This window comes from Anolis carolinensis, chromosome 2, assembly GCF_035594765.1.
Source record: "Anolis carolinensis isolate JA03-04 chromosome 2, rAnoCar3.1.pri, whole genome shotgun sequence".
In the NCBI taxonomy this organism is placed as follows: Eukaryota; Metazoa; Chordata; class Lepidosauria; order Squamata; family Dactyloidae; genus Anolis; species Anolis carolinensis.
Genome location: NC_085842.1, coordinates 163,501,419 through 163,522,638, shown reverse-complemented (window position 1 = coordinate 163,522,638; position 21,220 = coordinate 163,501,419). Strand labels below are relative to the sequence as shown.

Here is a 21,220-nt window from a genome sequence, read left to right as displayed (position 1 = left end):
ACGCAGCCCAGGGCCACTTCAATCAGGCCTCTTCCACACTGCCTATAAAATACAGATTTTTCTGATTTCAACTGGATTATATGGCAGTATAGACTCAAGATGAGCACCAACCCCCAGAGTCAGACACGACTGGACTTAATGTCAGGGGAAAACCTTTACCCTTTACCTTAACTACCACCAATTCTTCAATACTTTATTTCCCACCATACTTCGCCACAGCAACGCGTGGCCGGGCACAGCTAGTGGTGTTGTATAAATGGATGTTGACAATGGATCTCTCCTCCAAGCCTTGCCTCTGGAGGCTCTCCACAATAGCATTGCTGCTGTTTCCAATCCTGAATCAGATGGTGGAGTATTACCTACCTAGCCTTTGCTTTTCTTCTTCCCCCTGTACTATAGAAGTTGGACTACACTGCCAGCTCCGTCCTAAAAGACTAGCAGAAAATACTGTTTCTTGTGTGAAGAATAGGGAAGAGGATCACTGCTACTCTAATTTGCAATGAACAGCTGGATACAAGTCAGATTGCGGCTCATCCTAGTATCCGCAAGCATCAGCTGACGGAACTTCATTCCACCCATCTTCCCCACACTGGAAAGCATAGAATTATCTGGTCATCTCAATAAATTATTTATTCATATATTTGGGTGACTCACCCATCCCACCCTTATTTCCAAGAGCCTATAGGCATTGTGGGAAGATTTATATTTAAAAGATGTTGAAAAAATGCTAAGGAAGCAATATGCAACCACACCAGAGCAATACATTCATTATTCAAGGACTGAAAGAAACAAATAGTCCTGTTTCTCCAACAATAACTGACAAATCCAGCAAACAATTGAGGCACAGAGAGGAAGGGGTTGGAGTGAAATCAGTGAGAACAACACCAGTAACATTGTGTCCTTTCTTTCCTTTCTCTTTAACTGACAAAAGCCATATCAAACAGAGTGTCATTCTTTTAAGACCTTGAACATCTATAACACCCCCCATCACGCCAATGTATTTTTCTCCCCTGTTGTGTTAGAAAACAATGCAGGTACTGCTGGAGGCTGCTTGATCATTGCCTTCCATGCTGCGGTTCTGGGAGTGGTTATTAAATGTATCGTTAACCTTTCAGGGAAGAAACACGTTGCTTACATGTTCCCTCTGATCTGAGACACATGAAAGGTGAAATAAAATATTGTAGGAGGCACTTTTGTGGGAGCTGTCAGCATGAGTCTTGAAAGGCACAGCGAGTAAAGGATTTGGATGGAGGAGAAGGTGAAACAGTCAGAAATCTTCTGATTTTTATGCTGTACTAACACTTCTATGACACATATGCCCTTTACATTTTTTTCTCTTTAGTGTGCAAAACAATTCATTGGTGGTCTATATTTTTATATGAACAGGTGTGTCATGAACTCCTCACTTATTTGTTGATTTTTTAAAAAGTAAGTTACTTTAGAAGAAGGAATTTCTTCTGTTTAGAACAGAATGGGTATTGATACAGTAGAGTCTCGCTTAGCCAACATAACCAGGCCGACAGAACGTTGGATAAGTGAAAATGTTGGATAATAAGGAGGGATTGAGAAAAAGCCTATTAAACATCAAATTATGTTATGATTTTACAAATTAAGCACCAAAACATCATGTTTTACAACAAATTGATAAAAGCAGTTCAATATACGATAATGTTATGTAGTAATTACTGTATTTATTAATTTAGCACCAAAACATCGCAATGTATTGAAAACATTGACTACAAAAACATTGACTACTAAAAGGCAGACTGCGTTGGATAATACAGAAGGTTGGATAAGCGAGACTCTACTGTATTTCAAATGATACCCCTCTATGATTTTACTATGTGCCGGCTGAACTGCTTACCTGAAGGTTGTGTTTCTGACCTGAAGGTTGCCTGTTTGAATCCACGAGACAGGGTGAGCTCCCAGATCAACTACATCCAAGAGTGTTGAAGGAACTAGCAGAAGTTATTTCAGAACCACTGGCAATCATCTTTGAAAGTTCTTGGAGAACAGGAGAAGTCCCAGCAGATTGGAGAAGGGTGAATGTGGTCCCTATCTTCAAGAAGGAAAAAAAGAATGACCCAAACAATTATCGTCCGGTTAGCCTCATGTCGATACCAAGCAAGATTCTGGAAAAGATCGTTAAGAAAGTGGTCTGCAAATACTTAGAAATAAATGCAGTCATCGCTAATAGTCAACACGGATTTACCAAAAAACAAGTCATGCCAGACTAATCTGATCTCTTTTTTCACTAGAGTTATGAGTTGGGTCGATACAGGGAATGCCGTGGATGTAGCGTACCTGGATTTCAGTAAGGCCTTCGACAAAGTCCCCCACGACCTTCTGGCAAACAAACCAGTAAAATGTGGGCTAGACAAAACTACGGTTAGGTGGATCTGTAATTGGCTAACCAAACGAACCCAAAGGGTGCTCACCAATGCGTCGTCTTCATCTTGGAAAGAAGTCACGAGTGGAGTGCCGCAGGGCTCCGTCCTGGGCCTGGTTCTGTTCAACATCTTTATTAATGACTTAGACGAAGGGTTAGAAGGCATGATCATCAAGTTTGCAGACAACACCAAACTGGGAGGGATAGCCAACACTCCAGAAGACAGGAGAAGAATTCAAAACGATCTTAACAGACTAGAGAGATGGGCCAAAACTAACAAAATGAAGTTCAACAGGGACAAATGCAAGATACTCCATTTAGGCAGAAAAAAATTGTATGCAAAGGTACAGAATGGGGAATGCCTGGCTCGACAGCAATACATGCCAAAAAGACCTTGGAGTCCTTGTGGACAACAAGTTAAAGATGAGCCAACAATGTGATGCGGCAGCTAAAAACGCCAATGGGATTTTGGCCTGCATCAATAGGAGTATAGTAACTAGATCCAGGGAAGTCCTGCTCCCCCTCTATTCTGCCTTGGTCAGGCCACACCTGGAATACTGTGTCCAATTCTGGGCACTACCGTTGAAGGGAGATGTTGACAAGCTGGAAAGCGTCCAGAGGAGGGCAACTAAAATGATCAAGGGTCTGGAGAACAAACTTTATGAGGAGTGACTTAAAGAGCTGGGCATGTTTAGCTTACAGAAGAGAAGGCTGAGAGGAGACATGATGAGGGCAATGTATAAATATGTGAGGGGAAGGCATAGGGAGGAGGGAACAAGACTGTTTTCTGCTGCCCTGGAGACTAGGACGTGGAACAATGGCTTTAAACTACAGGAAAGGAGATTCCACCTGAACATCAGGAAGAACTTCCTCACTGTGAGAGCTGTTTGGCAGTGGAACTCTCTCCCCCGGAGTGTGGTGGAGGCTCCTTTTTTGGAGGCTTTTAAGCAGAAGCTGGATGGCCATCTGTCAGGGGTGCTTTGAATGTGATTCTCCTGCTTCTTGGCAGAATGGGGTTGTACTGGATGGCCCATGAGGTCTCTTCCAACTCTATTATTCTATGATTCTAGGATTCCCCTGCCACACAGAAAATCCATAACAATAAGCACATTGTAAATATGTAAAATGTGTGAACAGGGGGCATGCATGTGCTCGTACACTGGTGATTACATGCTGAAGAGCTACAATTAACTACATTGCCTCAGTTTGTAATTGCCTTTATGGGTTGTAAAGTCTTTAGACCTAAACCTTTGTCTTGCAGATATAACCTTTCCCAACATGGAATGGAAGAAGTGTGTGTCATCTGCGACATTGCTGTACAAAGAGATGATTTAGCAGTGTCTACAGTCATCAATTGACTTATCAGCTGTCCTTAAAATGCCCAAAGCTTTCTAAGAGGAAGAGGGGTTCACCTACCCTGTTTCCCCTAAAATAAGACATCCCCAGAAAATAAGACCTAGTAGAAGTTTTGCTGAATTGCTAAATATAAGGCCTCCCCTGAAAGTAAGACCTAGCAAAGTTTTTGTTTGGAAGCATGCCCGCCAAACAGAACACCAGAGCATGCAGGATCGGTCAATGTAAGTACCATAGATTGTTGTACATGGAAATAATGGTAGTAATAAGAAATTCTTGATAGGATACACAGTTTGTCTGGTTATGCTGGCTTGTGATGACAACTACGGTACCGTATATAATAAATGTTCATTTTTTTGTTCAACAATAAATGTGAATTCTTCTTCATGGAAAACTAAGACATCCCCTGAAAATAAGACCTAGTGCATCTTTGGGAGCAAAAATTAATATAAGACACTGTCTTGTTTTCGGGAAAACACGGTAAAACCAGTTGTATGTTTTCCCTAGAGTCTTGTCCATCTACTCAAACTACAAGGAAGTCATTTTGAACTTTTCATTGTTCAAAAATTGCTTGGGGAGGGGCCTGCCAAGGACAAGCGTGTGTTTCTCAAGTACTTAAAATGGGCGAGTTGGACTCTGTTGCATCACAAACACCTGTTTGTAGCAGCAAATTGGCTCCTTAAGCCAACATGTGACAGGAGAAAGCAGCTGCCTTTTCAGCGACCCAGAAATGAATGTCATCTTGGATGGCAGATCTGCTTTTAAAATTGGGAAATAATAGGCGGTTTAGTGTAGAAGTCATTAAATGCCATTGACTTGCCATGTAAAACAAGACTGCTGGAATGCAAGACACCTCGGCTCAGCCAGCAACACCTTTCATTTTACTGCTGTTTTCAAACTAAAATTAACCATCACTGTAATGAAGAAGTGTGTCAGAAAAAACATACAAGCCAGCTCAACATTTAATGTCAGGCATTTTCTGCTAAAAGGAAAAGATTTTATCATTTGCCTATACAGATAGAGCCATTTTCCCATTTACTTAAATCCCGCTCCCCATACACACACACACACACACATTTCTGTTCCCCGAAGAACCCAATTGTGTTTCTGTTGTCATTGGTGACCATCCCTTAATCTATTCAGCCAGAATTCTGTGTTATAAAAACAGTGAATGTCTCTCCACCCACCCACCCCCAAAAGTGGACATTTATAATTTGGAATTGCTGTCTTGTTCACTCTGCCGACAATTTAATGGTTCTCTTGCCATTTTCCCCATTTTTAAGTTCACCTCTAGCTAAGCTCAATTACAGCCAATCTTTCTCATCAGAGAAGGGTGAATTTAGATGATCCTACAGAATGTCCCCTCTTTGTAAAATACACTTGGTGCCTGACTAGATGGATGAACAACTTGACATCCCTACCTGCCATCTGGTGCAATCAATCTTTAACTATATTGAACTGGTCTACATTTTACACTTGTCTGGAGGATCTAGGTGTAAACATGCACATGGCAGGAAACTGATATTCAGCTAAAAGGGAAGCAAAATCCAGAGGAAATGCACAGGTAATAACAATCAGAATTTAGAAAGGTTATTTTAGGATTATGACTTACTTACTCTTCCAACAATTCTGTGTGCTGTAGTCCAACAAAGTAACTTTCCTAGGTTCATATGCCTTAGAACACAATAACATTTTGAAATAAAATAGACATAGATAAAGCCACTATTGAATAATCAGACAGCAATTATTCAGTATCTAAACATTAATAGTGGGTAGACCTGTGACAGAAATGACATGAAGACATGCAGGTTTCCACTGCATCATAAGCTATTGGGTAACCACCACTCACTTTATTTTTATTGCTTGGGACCATGCCAAGCCAAGTGTAATGTTAGAATAATAGAATCATAGAGTTGGAAGAGACCTCACGGGCCATCTAGTCCACCCCCATTCTGCCAAGAAGCAGGAAAATTGCATTCAAAGCATCCCCAGCAGATGGCCATCTAGCCTCTGCTTAAAAGCCTCCAAAGAAGGACCCTCCACTACACTCCAAGAGTTCCACTGCTGAACAGCTCTCAAAGTGAGGAAGTTCTTCCTAATGTTCAGGTGGAATCTCTTTCCTGTAGTTTAAAGCCATTGTTCCACGTCCTAGTCTCCAGGGCAGCAGAAAACAAGCTTGCTCCCTCCTCCCTATGACTTCCCTTCACATATTTATACATTGCCCTCATCATGTCTCCTCTCAACCTTCTCTTCTGCAGGCAGAGCTGGCCCTAGGTATTTTTCAAGTGTAGGTGAACAGAGCCAAACCAATTACTGAAAAATAAAAGCGTTGATAAGCGAAAATGTTGGATAATAAGGAGGGATTAAGGAAAAGCCTATTAAACATCAAATTACATTAAGATCTTACAAATTTAGCACCAAAACATCATGTTTTACAAGAAAAAGCAGTCTCGACTGCGTCCCCGTATGTTTTGCGCCCGAAGTGACCGCTTAATTTGCCTCATTGTTGGACCGGCCCTGTCTGCAGGTTAAACATGCCCAGTTCTTTAAGCCGCTCTTCATAAGGCTTGTTCTCCAGACCTTTGATCATTTTAGTCACCCTCCTCTGGACACATTCCAGCTTGTCAATATCTCCCTTCCATTGCGGTGCCCAGAACTGGACAGAGTGTGATTCCAAATGTGGTCTGACCAAAGCAAAATAGGGGGGTAGCATGACTTCCCTGGATCCAGGGCCCGGGCTGTGGCACAGGCGGGAGAGCAAGCCAGCTGCAATTAACTGCAATGAATCACTCTGACCAGGAGGTCATGAGTTCGAGGCCGCTCGGAGCCTATGTTTGTTTGTCTTTGTTCTATGTTAAAAGGTATTGAATGTTTGCCTATATGTGCAATGTGATCCGCCCTGAGTCCCCTTCGGGGTGAGAAGGGCGGAATATAAATGCTGCAAATAAATAAATAAATAAAATCCAGACACTAGACTTCTTTTCATGCAGGCCAAAATCCCATTGGCTTTTTTTGCCATTACATCACATTGTTGGCTCATGTTTAACTTGTTGTCCACGAGGACTCCAATATCTTTTTCACACATACTGCTGTCGAGCCAGGCACCGTCACCCATTCTGTATCTTTGCATTTCGTTTTTTCTGCCTAAATGGAGTATCTTGCATTTCTCCCTGTTGAACTTCATTTTGTTAGTTTCGGCCCATCTCTCTAGTCTGTTAAGATCGTTTTTAATTCTTCTCCTGTCTTCTGACAACACAACACTTTTTATTCATAATTTGCAGACAAGGGATGAGGAATCTGATGATATCTTCTTCAAACTTTGTGGTGGCAAGTGACTAAAGACCACCTGTGCCGAACTGCAAAAAATGAGATTATCTTAAACTCAGTACAGCTGTACAAGATATCCAGGCTCTCCTAATTTACTATGGATATATTCTGCCATTAAGAAGAATGATCTGGTTCCTAGAGCTCTTTCAGAGTGGAATAGACTCAGAAGGTGATAGGCTTTCCTTTGCTGATTTTTTTCAGAGGTTTGATGGCTACTAGGCTTGCTCAAATAATTCGATTTCCCCGTTACCCGTTATTAATTCGTTATTTTCGTTTGTTTTGAAGCAATATACGACCTTGATTGTCCACACGTCTGGATATCGCGGTTTCGAATCGCGAGAGGCCGTTTTTTCTTATTTCTTCGTTTTTTTCGTTAGGAAAAAAAAGCTTTTGCAAATCACCCAAACTCATTTCCTTTTGCCCCTCAGCAAAAGGGGCGTCACGGGCTCAGCCAATGGGAGGGGGCGAGGGGGAAGGAGGCCGAGGAGGAGGAGGAAGACGGAGGGGGGAAATGGCCGCCGCCGCCGCCTCGCCTCAGCTCAGGCCTGGAGAGACAGAGAGGGGCCCGGCGGTGAGGAGGAAGAGGCCCGGGATGCGAGGGGGTGTGGGCCAGGCCCGTCCTCGGCTGCTCCCGGGGAGGGAGGGAGGGAGGGAGGGAGGGAGGACTACGACTCCCAGGGGCCCAGATTCGCACCCTCCCTTCCCCCAATACAGGTCTCCAGTCCATACCACGCTACATGAACTTGAATGGATACTGTGGTTGTGTTGTCGAAAGCTTTCATGGCCGGGATCACACTGTTGTGGTATGTATTCCGGGCTCTATGGCCATGTGCCAGAAGCATTCTCTCCTGACGTTTCACCCACATCTGTGGCAGACATAGAGGTTTTGACGTCTGTGCGAAGCTAGGCAAGTGGGGTTTATATATCTGTGGAAGGTCCAGGGTGGGAGAAAGAACTCTTGTCTGTGGGAGGCAAGTGTGAATGTTGCAATTGGTCACCTTGATTAGCATTGAATAGCCTTGCAGCTTCAAAGCCTGGCTGCTTCCTACCTGGGGGAATCCTTTGTTGGGAGGTATTAGCTGGCCCTGATTGTTTCCTGTCTGGAATTCCCATTTTCTGGGTGTTTCTGGGAAGGTAATGGCACTCCATGTAGTCATGCCGGCCACATGACCTTGGAGGTGTCTATGGACAACACTGGCTCTTAGAAATGGAGATGAGCACCAACCCCCAGAGTCAGACATGACTGAACTTAACGTCAAGGGATACCTTTACCTTTACCTATACACACACACACACACACACACACACACACACACACACACACACACATAAGCAGGGACTATACACAGTATATATCACACACACACCAATTTAACAAAGTTTCAGCCACAAAAACAAAGTTTCTGAAGTAGAACAATGACTTTCACAGTAAAGACAACCCAATTTAACAGGAAATAAGACTTTCAAACCAGGAACAGATTTCTGCAATTATTAAAAAATGGTTTATTATAAAAGCTATGAAAATTCTCCAAAAATCAGAGGATAAGGGAAACGTTCCAAATTTTGGTGAGCTATCAGTGTTAAATGTGTTCTACCACTGTACCAAGTTTGAAGAAGATCACTCAAAAAATGAGGGTGGGAGAGTCCTGTAAAGTCCTCTCCCTCTGTGCTGTTTTTGGGAATTGCGCATGCGCGTCCGCCATTAACGAATTAATTTTGAAAATAACGAATTTTCGTTAATTTCGAAAATTTTGGGGGGCCAAATTCGGAAATACCATCAGAAACGAAAAGCTGCCCCCCTCTAGTTTTGAAACGAGTTTAGAATCAAATTTTTCATGGATCGATCAAGCCTAATGGCTACATTTCAGCGTGATTTAGTGGTTGATTCCTGCAGCATCAGCAAAAAATTAGACTAGACAAACTTTGCTGCCCATTTCAAATCAAAGATTTCATACTTTTCCATCCCAGCATATTTATTTCAGTTTAAAAAAGACTCCAAAACTAGAAATTTACTTTTTTTCCCCCTAGCCTCACAGCCCCAGGTCAAGGGCCTCAGTTTTGGATGACACCACTATTATGAAGATAGGCCTCAGCCATGGTCCAAGTCAATTTACTAGGCCGGGTAGCTCAAACTTTACTTGGCAAAATAAATTGCAAGCATGGAAAAATAGTGGATTCATTTAAAAGGAGAGGTGGGGGTGGAGAAACCACATCAGACTTATGCAAGCTGTGCCTGTGCCAACTTTAAGAAATACTTTTCTGCATCTCATTGGGAACTGCCTTTCATCAGCACCGACATTTCAGACATAACTCTTCCCCATCACATCGCGCTGTGTGAGGATGCCAGCAGACTCATTCTCTGCTGTCACACAATCTTATAAAGTGCATATGTCTTTCGAGTGATGCATCACATCGAAGGCTTTCTGGTACACAGAGTGCAAAAGTAACAGATGTTATATAGACAATTAAACTGTAGGACTCATTTTATTTTTCCAGATCTTCATCTGAAAGCCTGCTGGAAATTTTTTTCCTCTAAACTGACCATTCTACACAGAGAGAACATGAAAATAGAAAGCTGTTTCTTTTTGTACATTTACCAATGCTAGGTAGGAACTGGAATTCTGGTGACTCTGATGTCCAAAATCCTGGAGGACTGGCTCCAATCAGTTCTAATAGAGACATACAGAGATCGAGAGCAGAATCAGATATTGTTTCTTGCCCCTTTGGCTAAAGATGGATGCCAGAAGAAGAATTCCCAAATCTGACATACCCCACAGTTGCAGACATGAACATTTTAAAGACATTTCAAAGACATTTGAAATAATTGGGAAAGATTTACCTATTAACTAGTAGGACTGCCCTCGAATCATTCTGTTACCTGAACAGAGCACTGAATGCAGCCAGCCACATTTAGATGCATGCAGCCTCCTACCACACTCCTCCTTAAGACATGGGTATTTGCCAAGGAATGGCTCCTAGGACTAAGGCCCCATCTACACTGCTATTGTAATGCAGATTGAACTGAATTATATGGCTGTGTAGACTTTAAAAACCCCAGTTCAATCTGCATTATATGACTCTACACCAGTGGTTCTCAACCTTTATTGGCCGGAATTGTGAAGCTGGAAAAATGTTAAAAATGCCTCTGTGTCTGTCTAATGTATGTTGTTTGTCTGTTGGCATCGAATGTTTGCCATATATGTGTTCATTGTAATCCGCCCTGAGTCCCCTTCGGGGTGAGAAGGGCGGAATATAAATACTGTAAATAAATAAATAAATAAATTATTTGACCAGGGACCACTCTCCAACATTATTACCAAAAGGGTTACAAATCAATTTGTGATGAACTTTAGATTCGGTTTGGTTATTTGGGGTGTTGATTCAGAAAATTGCATTGGATAGACTACATCAGCTCTAGTTTCTGATACAGAACATATGCCACCCAGTAGTCGCTACCGGCTCGCCCACAGAAAACCATATTTAATAATCTAGAGCCAATGTGGTTTATCCAATGCAATGGTCAGCTTTGCAGAAAGGAGCAGAAATAAATTAAAAAAAATAAAATGAAGAGGAAGGAGGTTCACAGACCTGATTTTCGTTCTCATGGCCCACTGTTGGGCCGCGGCCTACAGGTTGTGAACCACTGGTCTACACTGACCATATAACACAGTTCAATTTGTATTAAATGTCAATGCAGATGAAGCCTTATTCATTTTTTCTGTCTCTAAATTACATACAGAATTGCTACTGACTTTGGGATAAAAAGTAACTTCTATATTGTGCCATCTACATTTACTGCATGGGACAAAGTTTTGGAAAGGTAAGGAATAATTAAACTTCACTTTCTTTCCAAAAAAAAGACAGTTAAAATTGCTTGGGAATTCCAGCCTGAATGAAAGAGGAAAGTGATGGGGAGTTGTCTGTCCCAAGTTTTAGCATGGTATAGCACACTGGGAGATGCCAATTTGAATTCCTGCTCAGCTATGAAACTTACTGAGTAAATTTGGGCAAGTCACATTCTCTCAGCTTCAGAAGAAGTCAGGGCAATCCTCTGAACAAATTCTAACAAGAAAATCCTATAAGAGGATTGCCTTACGGCAGGTATATTTCAGAAATGACTTGAAGACAAATATCAACAACATTTTTTTTACTTTTTTTTTAAAAAAAGGATATAGCTACAATTGACACATTCAGTATGTCTATCTCTGATGCAAATGTTAGCAAATTTACACTATTATTTCCTATTTATATTATTTCCTATACAGTAAAGCAGTGTCAGGGTAGCTACAAAACAGGACAGTGTCCCCTAGCTTTGAACACTGCGCATGAACTACATTCTCACAAAGACATGGGGTGCATCTACATAATAGAACTAATGCAGTTTAACACCAATGCTATAGAATAATGGGAACTGCAGTATTTCAAAGTATTTTGCTTTTTCTGCCAAAAAGTGCTAGTGCCTGATCAGAGTACAAATCCAGGATCTCAGAGCATTGAGCCATGGCAGTTAAAGTGGTGTCACACTGCATTAATTCTAAATCATAGATGCACCCAAAATATAATCCAAAGAGTTACTTTCATTTCAAGAGGTCTATCTGAGTCTATTGTCAGCATGGAAATTACTGAAAATATCCTGAAAAAAAATGTACAAGTCAGTCAAAGGGGTGATTTTTTTTTCACTTTTTCTTGGTGGCAGTTCTACTAAAGTAAAACATCAACAACATGTTGTCATACACATCATGCAAACAAGCTGAAGACCTTGGCAGTGGCCTCTCTGCCAGCTTTTGTATTAAATGTGCCAACAACATTGAACACTAATGACTGTGGTTGTCTAAATTCACAAGGATCTGTCTTTATATGAACTGTTATGGAGCAGGTGGGGGCTTTGAGCATGGAGAATTGAATCGTGTTGTCTGTCATGACTGTGAAAGTGCTTTTCTTTTGTTATACTCTTATTCTCACTACATAAAATCCATAATGTCAGTCCTGTTTCATTGTTCTGTTGAAAAGTTCTTATGAAGGTCAGTAGTAGACATCTTGACAGGATGGCTGAAATAACAGTTCAAGCAAGGAATACAGGTAGCTGTACTGGGATATCAGTAACGAAATTACAAGACTTACAAGAAGCACTGCTTGATTATAAAGCAAAAAAGAAAGTGCTAGAAATAATATCATACGAAAGCTGACTGGCACAACGTGGGGATTAAAACCAGACACAGTGAAGACATTTGCCCTTGCACTTTGTGTGTGCATGCCCAGTGCGGAATACATCTCACCATGTTAAAACAGTGGATGTGGCTCTTAATGAGACATGCCACATTATCATAGGATGTCTATGCCATATGCCGTTGGAGAAATTATACTATTTAGCCAGTATTGCACCACCTGATATCCATCGGGAAGTAGCAGCCAGTAAAAAAAAGTCCAAAGCATTGACATCTCCAGCCCATCCTCTGTTTGCATATCAACCAGCATGTCAATGTCTTAAACAGCTTCCTAAGATCTACAGAGATACTTGCAGAACACCCAAGCAAGCGAGAATCCAAAAGTGGCAGGCTAAAACTTGGAACCTCAGTGGCTGATACCAGATGAGAAATTTGCTCCTGGGCACACAGAAGATTGGTCAACTTGGAACAGACTGCATTATGGTACCATGAGATGGAGAGCCAGCCTTAAGAAATGAGGCTACAAAGTGGAGTCCACAACATACAAGTGTGGAGAGGAGCAAACTATAGGAGCAGACCACTTACTACAATGCAGTCTGAACTCCGCCACATGCACATTGGAGGACCTTCTTACAGTGACACCAGAGGCACTTGAAGTGGCTAAAGGAAATTTAGCATAATGCCAAGTTTTTAACTTTGTGGTTTTTTATACTTTATAACTGCAGTCTCAATTTGCTTCTGACACGATAAATAAATAAAGGAATTACCTACTTGAGCCCAAAATTGTCACTATACAGATGCTTCAGAAAAGAGGACATGACAATGACAGTCATTCTTTGTTGTATGGTAGCTAGAACAATTATGTAGTGTCCATCTTTCATTTTTCAGGGTTGGCCAAAGACACTTTGTTGTCTGACCACTGAGATTGCATGGCACCCAAAGATAACCAAATGATTTTGGTACCTGTAATAGAATATACAAAGAGATATATCTGTATTGGACATTACAACTGTAATAAAAAATTGAAAGGTTCCTGTAGATTTCTACACCACACATATCAGCAAACCTTTCATTCAAAGCTAACACTATGAGCGTGTGAAATTAAACAACTAGGTCAGGCAAACATTGCATAAGTAAAGAAATGTTTTTGATAGAGACACTTAAAGCCTTTTCCAAAATGCATCCAGGGATGACAGTTTCTTTCACCAGCCTCCATGTTTCTTAGGATTTCTTGTGAATTCCATTTTGGTGAACAAATGATAAATGTTTTCTAACATACTGGGAGCAGCTGATGAAGAAGGCTTATCTGTAAGATTGACTAGAGTAGAATCCCATTCTTTCCCAGCATGTTCTTTATTGCATTGGTTACCTCAAGCATACTGCTACAGCCAGGCACCAAAGGTCTGGCTTTCTCATTCAACATCCTGTTACTATTTTAAAAAATCCCATCTCTACTGAAAATGAGGAAGAAAAGGAGTACTACTGGAAAGTGCAAAAAGGTGCTTCTTTGTCAAAGGCTCTGTTAAGTGAGGAATACCTATACAAACATACCCGGATACCAACACACACTATCTTTGTGCAAAAATACAATAACAAAATTAATTAATTAATTAATTAACAACAATGGTGTTCAGAATTTTGAATTTTGATTATATGTATTCATCAGTATTCTATTGCATTGGTTTATATAATCCATTTTAAATTGTATTGTATTAGTTTCCCATGTGTGTTCATGTGTGTGTGCCAATACATATGTGTGTGTGTGTGTGTGTGTGTGTGTGCATACACAAAACACACAACACATTTAATCAATTCTAGTGATCTTATCAGATGGACCACCAGCATTGTCACACATCGTGATAAATCCCGCGGTGTCCATTGGGGGACATGGGAAACCTGTGCCCTGCATCGCCCAACTCGTCACCTCATCCCATGGGTAGAAGCATGGGCCACCCTGTTTCCACCCATTGATCTCAATTGAACATGTTGCTGTCATGGCGGCATACATCACTTCACTTTCCCTTTTACCACAGAGACCTGCCCGAAGTAGTTGTGCATCATGTAATGGGAGCTGGTGGTCTCCATGGCAGAAGTGAAGGTGAACTGGCCTTCCCTTGAGATTGTAAGACACTAACAATTTAAAGACACACACTGAACAGAACAGCAGAACTTATTTCAGAACCACTGGCAATCATCTTTGAAAGTTCTTGTAGAACGGGAGAAGTCCCAGAAGACTGGAGGAGGTTGAATGTGATCCCTATCTTCAAGAAGGGAAAAAAGAACGATCCAAACAATTACCGTTCAGTCAGCCTCACATCGATACCAAGCAAGATTCTGGAAAAGATTGTTAAGAAAGTGATCTGCAAACACTTAGAAACAAATGCGGTCATTGCTAATAGTCAACACGGATTTACCAAAAAAACAAGTCATGCCAGACTAATCTGATCTCTTTTTTTGATAGAGTTACAAACTGGGTCCATACAGGGAATGACGTGGATGTAGCATACCTGGATTTCAGTAAGGCCTTCAACAAAGTCCCCCACGACCTTCTGGCAAACAAACTAGTAAAATGTGGGCTAGACAAAACTACAGTTAGGTGGATCTGTAATTGGCTAAGCAAATGAACCCAAAGAGTGCTCACCAATGTGTCGGCTTCATCTTGGAAAGAAGTGACAAGTTGAGTGCCACAGGGTTCCATCCTGGGCCCGGTTCTGTTCAACATCTTTATTAATGACTTAAATGAAGGGTTAGAAGGCACGATCATCAAGTTTGCAGACAACACCAAATTGGGAGGGATAGCTAACACTCCAGAAGACAGGAGCAGAATTCAAAACGATATTAACAGAATAGAGAGATGGGCTGAAACTAACAAAATGAAGTTCAACAGGGACAAATGCAAGATACTCCATTTAGGCAGAAAAAAATGCTTACACATAACAAACACATTTAATCAATTATAATGACCTTATCAGATGGACCACCAGCATTGTCACACATTGTGACAAATCCAGCGGTGTCCATTGGGGGACGTGGGGAACCTGTTGCCCCATGCCCTGCATCGCCCAACTCGTTACCTCATCCCATGGGTGGAAGCATGGGCCACCCTGTTTCCACCCATTGATCTCAATTGAACATGTTGCTGTCATGGCGGCATACACCACTTCACTTTCCCTTTTACCACAGAGACCTGCCTGAAGTAGTTGTGCTTCATGTAATGGGAGCTGGTGGTCTCCATGGCAGAAGTGAAGGTGAACTGGCCTTCCCTTGAGATTGTAAAACACTAACAATTTAAAGATACACACTGATTTCAGTCCCACCAACAGAAATAAAAAAATATATATAAGGAAGACATACCATGATTTTCAAAATGTTTATAGGGGGGTGGGTTGTATTTTAGAATGAATACAGTATATATGTACAGGCACTTCACAAAGTAAAACTACAACAAGAAACAGCCAGCTTAGCCAAAGGTATATAATGGGCTGTCTGTCTTGTTTTATTTTGTGAAGGGCCATGCACATGAGTGGTACAATATAAATACATGCTCTTGTTAACAATGGAAACCAAAACAACAACCTGGCCTTGACTACAGCTGTTTCACACTGCCTAATGGTGAGGTTGGACTGTCCTTTTTTTTCTTTTAGATCACTTAAGAATATTCTTTATAACTGTCTAGGTCTCAAACTATATCATGGGGGAAGCAACATATCTATTTGCAAACTATAATTCATCAAGGGGTAAAAGATGGAAGGAAGGATGAGATAGGATTTGTTAACTTCGGTTCCTGGAGTTATTTGGGGTGCTGATTCAGAAAATTGCATTGGATAGACCACATCAGCTCTAGATTATTAAATATGGTTTTCTGGGGGTGAGCAGATGGCAACTGCTGGATGGCATATGTTCTGTATCAGAAACTAGAGCTGATGTGGTCTATTCAATGCAATTTTCTGAATCAGCACTCCAAATAACCAAACAGAATCTAAAGTTGTCCAAAAATTGATTCGTAATCCTTTTGGTACTGATGTTGGGAGAGTGGTCCTTGGTCAAAATGGTCCCTGGTAAAAAAAAAAAAAAATAAAATAAAAGCTGGGAACCACTGTATTATCTGAATGGCTTGAAAAGCATAGTGTTAGATACATGTCCACTTCTCCAGTTGGTATAATAACATTTCATTGCTGAGGTCACGTAAGCAGACACATAGAAGCTTCTAAAGGATTTTGCTGTTGCAAAATAGATGAGATACATTTTGTATATGTTTTGGCGTGCTCTGTCAATGGTTTCTGGGTCACGAGCATTTAGCTAAGGGTGAGTTAATGTATTCCCCTAAACCAGAGGTGGGAAGATTTGGACTCACTCTATATTACCTTTCAATTTTGCTTTTGACGGCTGGCAGTCGCCTGAAATGCTTATAAGAAGCAATGAACCACACTGGCCGATCATGTAATAGCTAATGATTGTAGTTTATTTCACAATTTTATGGTTGCAGAAAAGGGCAGCCAAAATAATCAAAGAATTTTGGAGAAAGGCCACAATCTGGGAGGCTTTTTAACTTTTCAAAAGGAAGGTGGGTATGGGAAAGAATAACAAACTTGTATGCACCCTTCCTCTCCCCCCATCCCCCAAGTCCAGGTATAAAATTTAGCATCATGGATCAGAATATTAAAATGGTAAAGCAGAAAAATGGAACATGTGCAAGCTGAGGAATATCAAAGTGTGGTCAAAACAATGTTGTCAGGTAACAGGAGAGCAAAAATGATTAATAAAGAGCATTCAGAATAGTCTTTTAAACAAGGGAGCAATTGAATTTATATACTGAGTTTATAAGAAACCCAAATGAGTCAATAGGAAAGGGAAGGCTCTGTCTCTCTTCTCTCATTTTCTCCTCTCTTTTAACTTCTGTTGAGTAAGTTGAGAACAAACAGATTTTGAACTTTGCACTGAGTTAGTAGCAACTGACATAAACCAAGGACAAAGGAGAAAAATGAAAGTTTTTTAAATGAAAGGAACATTTCATTTAAATGAAAAGAAATTTTCATTTAAATGGGGGGGGGGCTAGATACCCATCCGTGTCAATTCGTGATCAGCATGGGTGGGCATGGAGATAACCCCCTGCCATGGGGATTAACAGAGCCACCTCCAAATTCTTTGCTGCAGCCATCCATAAATATCATTTGTATGAAGTGGACTCTTCATGAAGAGATTCTCTGCATTACTTACTACTACAATTGATATATATAGTAGGGGAATCAAAAAAGTCTTTGGAGTCATGCAAATTGTGGCCACGTATACCGCCCACAGTAGCCACAGTAAGAACAGACCATGGAACAACAGACTGGTTCAAGATTGGCAGAGGAGTACGGCAGGGCTGAATACTTTCACCCTCCCTATTCAACTTGTACGCAGAACACATCATGCAACGTGTGGAGCTTGACGATTCCGAGGCCGGAGTTAAAATTTCTGGAAGAAACATTAACAACCTTAGGTATGCAGATGATACCACTCTGATGGCCGAAAGTGAGGAAGAGCTGAGGAACCTTATCACCAAGGTGAAATAAGAAAATGCAAAAGCTGGGTTGCAGTAAACATCAAGAAAACAAAGATCATGGCAACCACACCTATTGATAACTGGCAAATAGAAGGAGAAAACGTGGAGGCAGTGACAGACTTTATATTTCTAGGCGCGAAGATCACTGCAGACACAGACTGCAGCCAGGAAATCAGAAGACGTTTACTTCTTCGGAGGAGAGCAATGGCCAATCTTGATAAAATAGTGAAGAGCAGAGACATAACACTGGCAATGAAGGTCCGCATAGTCAAAGCAATGGTATTCCCCATAGTAACTTATGGTTGCGAGAGCTGGACCATAAGGAAGGCTGAACGAAGGAAGATAGATGCTTTTGAACTTTGGTGCTGGAGGAAAATCCTGAGAGTGCCTTGGACCGCAAGAAGATCCAACCAGTCCATCCTCCAGGAAATAATGCCCGGTGTTCACTGGAGGGAAGGATATTAGAGACAAAGTTGAAGTATTTTGGCCATATCATGAGAAGACAGGAAAGCTTGGAAAAGATCGTGATGCTGGAGAAAATGGAAGGAAAAGGGAAGAGAGGCCGACCAAGGGCGAGCTGGATGGACGGTATCCTTGAAGTGACTGGCTTGACCTTGAAGGAACTGGGGCGGCGACGGCCGACAGGGAGCTCTGGCGTGGACTGGTCCATGAGGTCACGAAGAGTCGGAAATGACTATGCAACTGAGACAGAAATACCACCCACATGGAGAGATGACAGCCAGTTTACACAAAGAGATATTTTGCACTAATGCTTTCTGGCACTAGCGCTTTCTATACTTTCCCCAGTGTAAATCAAGAAGCTATCAGCCTGTACACAGCACAAACTTCTATTGTTTTTTCTGTATTTCTCCCTTATTCCTCCTTAGGATGAAATGATCCACTATTGCAAAATGTCTGGTTTTAATTATACATTATTTTACAAGTATGTTTACTCCATTATTACCACAAATATGGCTCAGAGCTTCTTGTGGATTAAGAATTTTTCATAGCAATCAAAATCTAAGCCACTATTTGAGCAGTCTTTCTAGGAAAAAAGGCACGGGTGGTCCTTCCAGGATCAGATTTAGGAAGAATCTTTTCTTAACAGAAGCAATGCTGCAATACTCCCTGAAGGTCACAGTGAAGATAACAGAGCAATGGAAATAGCTAGTTGGTTGCAGATACTGGGTTGCTTGTGATTAATTCCCTTCTCCAGCACCAAAGCAGAGTGTAGAACTAATTATTTTCCTTGTTATTGCACACCACCAAGCAGAACATAGATATTTTACTGCCCCCGAGGTTATAACAGTTTGTGTTATGGATCATAACATGTAATTGTTACTGTTAACTTGATGGGTGGTGTTGATTTATCGCAAAAACACCCCGCAAGTACGCACTGGAATTAAACTAGAGTTATACTCTCCTCAAAAACAGATTCCTCTTTCTTAAGTATCTCTCTCTTTTTGAAAACAAAATAAAAGTTGATATATCTTGTCCAAAATGCTTGGGGCCAGAAAAGTTTTGGATTTGGGATTTCCCCTAGGTTTTGGAATACCTGTATACAATATACAAATACACAATGGAATATCGTGGAGATGGGTCCGAAGTCTAAACATGGTTTAATTTATGGTTTATATACACTGTAAACATATAGCTCCTTTTTCTGAAAAAAAATCTGCAGTTACTGATATTCATTAAGAGACATTTCTCAGGCTGTTCTGTGCCTTTCAATGTTAAATTCCTCAACAAAAGATTTGGTAAGAACCAATTTGGTAGATCCTATTCAATTGTTATGCAGCCTTGCACTTCACCCCAGGCCCTCTTCCCATGGTTACAGCTTAGCACTTATCCCATTCCCTATCTGATTGTTTACAGTAGCTTACCACCACTGCTTGATGAGTGCTGTTTTAATTGAGTTTAAGTTGTTGTTCATATGCCTATATGTCTTATTCAATTTTATTTCAAATTGTGTTTTATTTTATGTTCTGATTTTAGGCACCTTGTACTGTGTGTAAGCCAGGGAGATGGTGGCAGGATACAAGAATAAAGTTATTATTATTATTATTATTATTATTATTATTATTATTATTATTATTATTATTATTATTACTCATAACAGGTTGATATAGATAGAAATGGTGTGGATCAAGAATAGGTCTCTACAGCCACCTACGGACCCACCACCAAGACCCTATACTTGGAAGGCAATCATACTCAGCTGCAAGTGATAGACTATGATGATGGGATAGAAATGGATTCAGAGGGTGCTTCTACACAGGACTAAAATCTGCACTAAAGCAGGTTTAAATAACACGCCCCCCCAGTCTGCTTGTGCATCATTTTCTCATGCCAGGAGGATGCGAAGAGGGAAGTTATGGCAGTCAGGTACCTTTAAAATAACTTTTAGGGAGAAATTGGGGGCTGGAGGGGAGTGAGTGGGTGCTGTTCCTCAACTTTGGGCCCCACGAACCCTAAAGATGTGGGACGGCTATGGAGACGCACCCCCGAGTAGTCCCAGGAGTGAGTTCCTACAGGTCCAATGCCCCATTAGATCTGGGACTTTCAGGAAGGCCCAAATCTAATGGGGTATCTAATCAATTCAGAACAAACTAAGGAAATCTTGGTTTGTTCCGAATTAATTCATTTTTTCTGAAGGAGTCATTTGGACCTGTCTGTATGGGTTCAGAGATGCCAAATTCTGATTCCAAAAATCCCTGAATAGGTGATAAGAATAAATGGAGTCAGAGTCAAACCTATGAAGTCACAGGCAGAATGTAAAGGAAATTTATCTTACGATAGAACTAGGGTCTTCTCTACTTTACTTGGTGTTGGAAGACAACTCCTATTATGCTCAGTCAGCACAACCTATTCATCATGCTCTCAGTGGATGATGGGACTTGTAGTCTAACCCATCAGTAGTTGTCAATAAAGTTACAGTTGGAAATGACAGATTCAGATGGGTCCGGAGGAACTAAAAGTATGTCTATAGCATAAAAGAGTCTCCAGGAAGGCCTCAACCTTTAAAGATTTGGGTCTTTCCTTGAGCTAAATCCATATAAACCAGTTGTTGGAACTCAGCCTGAAATACACAGAAGAGCTGACAGAAAATTCCATTTGTATAACTCCTAAATGGTGACACACATTACTGGTATTAAACTAAATACCTCAAGCCAGACACAGCAAGTCAAAACAACCTCCCCCCTGCCCTTGCTGGGGTGCAATACCAAGCGTAGGCCAATTCATTCCCAAAAGTGGGCTGGCTAGCTGAAATGCTTTAGCAAGGCAAATATGAGGATTCCAAATGGGAATGAAAGCCTTGAAGATGGAGAGAGAGAGAAAGCCATTTAATGTAAGACATGTGGATTATGCATTCGTCTCCCTTCAGCACCCTTCCCTTTGCTTCAACTAATTGAAGCCCAGCTATAAAATCCTTTTTAATGT

At 41.1% G+C, this 21,220-nt stretch overlaps 1 protein-coding gene across 2 annotated transcripts in view; it reads right to left on the bottom strand.

The window, feature by feature from the left end:
* The window catches only part of pctp (phosphatidylcholine transfer protein), a 94,853-nt gene that overhangs the window by 14,384 nt on the left and 59,249 nt on the right, over positions 1-21,220 (bottom strand). Inside the window, exons 6-7 of one of the 2 annotated variants that reach the window (XR_010003035.1) lie at positions 2,439-13,197; positions 1,865-2,059 (exon numbers count right to left, since the gene is read on the bottom strand). The gene's annotated coding sequence lies outside the window, so the exon portion shown is untranslated. Of the gene's footprint in view, positions 1-1,864; positions 13,198-21,220 lie in introns of both variants that reach the window. The other variant, XR_010003034.1, reaches the window with a different exon arrangement.